Genomic DNA, 7231 nt, shown 5'->3' on the forward strand with positions numbered 1-7231 from the left:
CAGCTTCTATATGAGAACAGAGTAAAAAGCTTGGGACTGTTCAGCTTGGCAAAGAGATGATATGATAGAAGTCTATAAAATCAATGTGTGGAGAAAGTGAATAACACAGTGTTATCTACCCCCTTTACATAACACAAGAATCAGACGTCATGCAATGAAATTAATAGGCAGCAGGTTCAAAACAAACATAAGGAAGTATTTCTTCACGCAATGCCCTCGGAACTCATTGTCAGGTCACATTGTGAAGGCTGAAAGTATAACTGGGTTAAAAAAAGAATTAGATAAATGTATGGAGGATAGGCCCATCAATGTCTGTTAGCCAAGATGATTAGGAATGCAACCCCATATTCAGATGTTCCCAAACCTCTGACTGCCAGAATCTGGCACTGGATAACAGGCATGGATTGCTTGATAGATTGCCCAGTCACTGTTGGAGTACAGGATAGCAGGCTAGAGTTAGAGGGTGATTTGTGGGTGGGAATTTAAGCACTGGCAACAGAGAATCCCCAAAACTGATACAATTAGTCACTAGAAATGGGCTCATACTCCTTCATAGGAGTACATTTAATTTAGCTCCACATCTCCCAGCTTTTCCTTTTCCCTCTACCCTGTCCTTTAAGGTCTGAAGGAAATCTTAGAAGACTATAGGCTGTGATGTAGCTAATGACTGATACTGTCCTCTCATTGTCTACTGTTGTATATTGCTATAGCCTGGTTTCTTAGGTACTACCATATGGTCACTGCCAATTTTCTATCCACTATAGGGTATTGTGATGCTGCTAAAAATACATATCCTAAGTTCGGCAAGTTCCTCTGGTGACTCTCTTTTTTAAATTTTATTTGATCTAGTTTCAAATGTTTATAGGATACTAGGACAAGGTATATGGTACAAGAAGTTCGTCAGTGGGGCACAGTCCATCACTCCACAAGAGCAATACCTTGTATATAAGGTTGGCAGAATTAACTTTTAGTATGTTTACAATTTTACCTAATTATATCAAAGTTTATTTTTAAGCATTTTTTTCCTATTTTTATTGAGTTAAATTATCAGTTGTGGGAAATCACAGAGGTGGTGGCCAGATAATAATTATTTAATGACAGTTTAAAAAAGTTAAAGCTTTATAACCATTAAAACACAAATTGTCAACATCATATGTTAAAATATACAATGTAAATAGCCTTAAATCAAACTCTAATAAGTTTTCAAGCATCATTTTCCTTACTTTCCTATCTATCCATTTCAATTATTAACAATGGAAATATTTTTCATCTAAGCCTTTTAAGCCTGCTTGTATATAACGTACACATGTTCATTATCCAATAAGAATTCAGGATCCATTGAACTTTCAAATGGATGTTATAGTGCCAAAGTTCCTCTATTCCTCTGAGAACAGACTGTGCTTCTGCTTGTAAAGATTTCTAGCTAAGAGATTATGTGTGTCCCTCTGCACATAATATTTTGTAAATAAATGCACTAGAACAATGTAAAGGTCTTTTTTTTTCAATTGTAACATTTAACAAATATTTTGAACGTTTTCTCAAGAAGCAAGGTTTCATTCTTTTGACTGGCTTGTTTGAGGCACTCAACTTTAATACTATTATAGTAATGTCAAAATCCAAGTTGGCACACAGATTACTTATCCATAATTTACCTGAAGAAATCTAGTTTGGTGAACAGAAATTGAGTCACATCCAGGTGATAAACTTGTCTTTTACAGTGATTTTTTGTCACTTACTGTTCCAAGAGTTACATTGATTTTGTTGGCCGTAGCAAACAGTGCAGAAAAGTAAGGCTTGGAGTATGAGTAATTCCTCAAAAATAGATGTGTCATTTCCAGGGAGATAGCAGAATCTGTATGATCTAAAATGCTGAAGGCAGTCTGGAATGTTGGAAATCCTCAAACAAAATCCTTCCAGCTGTTTGCTAACCGCTTCTTGTAAAATAATTATGAAGGCATTTTCAATATGGAATTTAACTCTGAAGAATCCTATCTTCAGGAACAAAACAGCATTTTAGGATCAGAAAATATTAAATGTATGAAGTTTGGTGGTATCTTAGAAACTTAAGCACATCCACATGATTACAGGTGAAATGGAGAAAACCCGGAATACAAGTTGACTGCTTAGATCTTTTATTTTGGCATGTATGGTTAGTTGTATATCTGTGTGTTTAATACAAAAGTGTTTCTTGGTAAGATGCCATCTGCTTGGAACAATTTGAGTAAGTGTAACCCACACACCTCCTGGGTGTGGCGTTCTGTTCCATCTAGTGGCACTGAGACCACTTAGAGAGAGTGTTAAAGGAGTCTGCTCTATATCATTGGCTAAGAGACAGTTGGCTTTTAGCTAATGCAGTAGATGCTCATGCACTAAGCTCCAGAGGTCCCCAGTTCAATCCCACCCACTGACGACCGGTGGTCTGTCGATGTTACATAAGCACAAAAGAATCCAAGAGTTTTTTAAACCAACCAATGAAATGTTGGATTTCAGTGTTCAGTCAGGGCTATAATCATTTTCTCACTATTATCCAAAGACATCTAGTTTAGATGCATTTGAATAAGCCGCTAAATGACTGGATGAGTTGGTGAAGCACTGAACCCACTGAGGTTTGTCAATTACATACCAAAAGCTCCTGTTGTCTTCAATGGGGCTTTCAGGTGAACAAAGAATTAGCCCTCAGACCATGGGTAGCTCCCAACCATATACAGAAATAGGAGGAGATGCATTTAAAGGTTGTGGATGCAAAGATAGGTGAGAGTGCAGTGAGGACATGTATTTTTTAAACATGGTAGTAGGAAACCAGAAAGGAGAACTGGAGAAGTTTCTAGGGTGAATCTCTATAGTGTAGCATGAAGAGAGGCAGAGCTAGAGCAATAGTCAATAATAATATTTTCTATCATCTCTGTTTGGCCAGGAGTCTCCTTTCCATTCTGGCGGATGAAGACCTCCCCTCAATTATTCATGTCTTCATCACTTTTCTGCCAGAATACTGCAATGCAATATACCTGGTCATGAAACCTTTAGCGCTTGAAAACTCCAACTAGTAAAAATGCTGCAGTGTGTCTTTTCAGCAACACAGACTACTGTGAGCACATCAGACCTATGCTTTCCATATAATTTTCAGTCAAGTTCAAAGTCTTGCTCCTTATCTTCAAAGCACTCCATCACCTGGTCACAGGATATCTAAAAGATTGTCTAATGCTCTGGGATGAAGATCATGGCACAATGGAACTCTCAATAATACAAGTGAAGCTTGTCTGTGCATTTATTTGACTTTGCTTTTGTAATATAAACACATAACAGGTATATTTATTTTAAAAACATCAACAAAGACACTCCATTGTGCATTCTTCTCCATCTGCTAAGCCACCACAACCATGGGAAATTAATTTCTGCTTAATATCCCTAAATGATTAAATTAATCCCCCTCAAAAAGGAACCCACAGGGCAGTGGTTTTTTTGGTACTCCATTTCATTCTCATAATTATATCTACAGTAACCAGACTCAACATGTTGTGGTATCTTCTTAGCTCTGGAGAAAATAGATATTTGTTCAAAAAGTCTCAATTTTCATCGTAGGAACAATAACATTGATTTTTATTGCATTTGCCAATGGAATATCCCACAGGGTCACACTGACTATTGCAGAACCTTTTTTTAAAAAAAGTCTGACATTACAAGATCATACAAGATCTGACAAGAATCACATAAAATATCAATCCCACTGTACTATCATCTTTCACCATGTAATTTGTTAAATTTTAGACAGGATTACAACTCAGAAAATGACAATTTCACGATTAATCAAAATCTCTCAATTCTGTTTGGTAACATGTAGAAAGACATTGGGCACACCCTCCACTGGGGTAAATGATCATGACTCCCTTGAATTCGCTGTAGCTATGCCATTCACTACCAGCAGAAGATCTGAGGAAATGGGCATCAATGTGGATGGAATTTGGCCATGTATCTTTTAAAGAGGGTTCTAGTAGTTAGCGTAGAGGACTGGGAGGTAGTAACTCCACAGTTCCAATGCTGCCTCTGCATATCTGAGGGTGCAAATCACTTAAACTCGATGCCTCTCTATCTCGAGGTACAAAATTTGAGTGACAATAGTTATGTTTTGTTTGTGACCACAATACGAATATTTATTGAATAATACCAATGCGTGCTTATCTACCTAACATGGGTGCTATGAGGAGGATCATTTAGTTAATGTAAGTAGAACAATCTGAGCAGGAAAAGTGCTATAGAAGTGTTGTTACACTAGTCACATTTTCAAAAGCATTCACTCAGGAGAAGCATATTAAGTAGGGGAAAACGTTTTGACTGATGTGCAAACAATGATGTTTCACTTCATTGTTTCTAGCTTTCACAAAGATTGGCACTTGATTAAGTTCAAGGTACGACATGTCAATTGCAGCTACTCAAGCGAAAAAAGTCACCATCTGCTTTCACAAAACACAGGTACTTATTGTATGAGTTTCGTAAGGAAATAAAAGATGATCATTTCTGATATATATAAAAATATCTTTGAAGATATACGAATAGACTACTTTCCTGTTAAAGATGTTTGATTTTGGTGTCCGATGGGGTAATATTGGCATTGTGAATATTATAATATTTAAGGTATCAAAATGAACTTCTGATTGCAGTTATTAGTATTTATTATTTGTGTTACAGTAATACCTAGATCAGTGCCCTGTGATAGCCAGTGTACAGAAACAAAAGTAAGAGAAACTTATTGCCCCAAAGAGATTACAATCTAAATAGACATAATAGAGGAAGGGTAGGAAAAAGTAAATATTATTACCCCACTTGACAGATGGGAAACTCAGGCACAGAGAGATGGAGTGACTTTCTAAAGACCATACAGGAAGTCTGTGGCAGAAGTAGGAACTGATCCCCAGCCCCGTGTTCCAAGTCCACTGTCTGAACCACAAGATCATCTCTCCACTTTGCATGAGGAGTAGTGGGTGTGTCTCAAGGTGAGACTGAAATGCCTGCCTTGTCTTCACTGCTTAAAAGACATGCATTTTTACCTGAAGGTAACAGTCATGTCTCTTACAATGAAAGTGAGCTGGTGGCATGGTCTTCATTGCTATGCTTAGTCAAAAACACATTGAAGACCAGGCATGTTAGTTCTACCTGAAGTAAACTATAAGGTAAACATCCCTATCCCCTCTCCACGTATTGACCTCGGTGAATTAATAGTAGAAATAAAGTCCCTGGTCCTAACTGTGTTTTTACTTCTTCATAGCTCATGTGCATGAATTACCCTGAGGTAAAAAAATACACCTTTTTTACCAGTGAAGACAAGGCAACCATCTCACTTGGGTTATAAGAGACAGAAAAATAGATTTCCTGTGTGATCCTGATACCTCATAGGAGATTATGACAGATATTCAACAGTGTTAAAAAAAACCAACAAGAATCTGCAAGAATCAAAGTCCCAAAACAAACTCATTTACTCACATCTCTAGACCCACATTATTTTTTCTCTGAGGCGAGACATCTTTCATATGAAGCTTTTGAAATCCAATCTAGGACTTGTGAATATAAATTGAAGTGTTTTATGTAATACATATAGACTTTGGAAGTTTCATGGATCAAAATGATAACCCCTAATTGTCTGATCAAAGAAAGCAGATATATGCAATGACCTCGAGATTACACTGACTGCAACAAGAGAGAAGTCTTACAATTATTCTGGTGGAAATACTTCTGTTTTCTGATGAAGGTTCATCTCTAATTAGTGTGCCATCCCCCATCTAATATAAAAGCCTTTTCTTTTTTTCTTTTTATGTGAAGGTTGAAATGTTTCTTTAGAACTGAACAAAAAGACATGAATTTAGGAATAGAATTAGAAGACCACAATATGCTTATCTGAATAAACAATTATACAATGTTGCACTTTTAAAGTGCCTTTCATCCAAGGACTTCAAAAACCTTAATAGCTATTCATCAATTAAGTTTTGCCACATCTCCATAATGGCAGACAAAGTATGCATGTAAAATGGTGGAACAAAGAGGCAATGAAGTTAAAGACCAAGGTGCTTTGAACACTTCAGCTGGTTGGATGTTTTTCATTAGTATGTCTTTTTGATGGAAAATGTCTTTTAGATTAAATGGAAACTTACACACAAACACACAAAAGGTTTTCATTCAAAAAATTGTGGGTAAACTAAAATATCTACAAAACCACACTTGTAAATCAATTTTTCATGGGAAAAAAATAATTTCTACTCAACACCTCATAGAATGGGCCCTTTAAGTGATATTCTGATAACGTTACTGAGCTTGAATAATTGAGAGCAGATTTTCTTCAAGTCAATGGAGCTATGACAATTTACATGAACTGAACATCTGCCTATAGCATCTAATTCACTTTGGAAATGAATTAAACTGAGCTGAATTAAGGCCACTTGAATTCTTAATGAGGGTGTTCACACAGGGGTTTAATGTGGTTTAACTAATCCACTTCAAATTCACACCTTTAGTTAATTGTTATTAATTTTCCTGAGTGCCCCTGGTAGACAAGCTCTACCACTCTGACTAGTCCAGATCCTGGAGTTAGATATTTGATCAGCCTGACTGAAGGTATTCAGAATCTGGTGCAAAGTGACTTTCTCTAAGTCACTCCCACTAAGTCACTGGCAGTGCTGAGAATGTCTGATTTCCATTACCGTGCTCAAACCACTGTACTGTATGTAAATGTAATTTGCTTTTGTCCCTTCTCATGAGTTTTGTTTTTCAAGATAAAATGCCCAAATAATTCACAGCTCAGGGATCTTCCAGGAAGCTGACCTAATTCTTCTATCTTAATGTAGAGACCCTTCAGGAACCCAATGGAGAATGTCTCCTGAAATTAAAAGGAAGAAGATCAATATCGTGGTGTTATCAGGAACAGCTGTTCACTATTCATCAAAAAGAGTTTGACTGTGAATTAGTAGCATGTGTAATATAGCACTAATTAGAAATGTGCATTCTCTGTAAAATCCTTCTAATTAGTGACATGAGGGTTGCTAATTTTATTGGTGGAAATGAACTTAGCAGAGGGAGTTTGGCAGGATCCTATTTTAGAGATTCAAGATATATTTCCTTTGACTGTGCCATGCTGCTTATTTTGATAGTTTGTGTTGCTTTGCTCCATTGAAAAATTGCACTGCCAATAAGTCTGAGCAAATGTAAAAAAAGAGGCATAATGTATAGTGCACCCACACTTTCCTTA

The sequence above is a fragment of the Mauremys mutica genome, chromosome 7, assembly GCF_020497125.1.
Source record: "Mauremys mutica isolate MM-2020 ecotype Southern chromosome 7, ASM2049712v1, whole genome shotgun sequence".
In the NCBI taxonomy this organism is placed as follows: Eukaryota; Metazoa; Chordata; order Testudines; family Geoemydidae; genus Mauremys; species Mauremys mutica.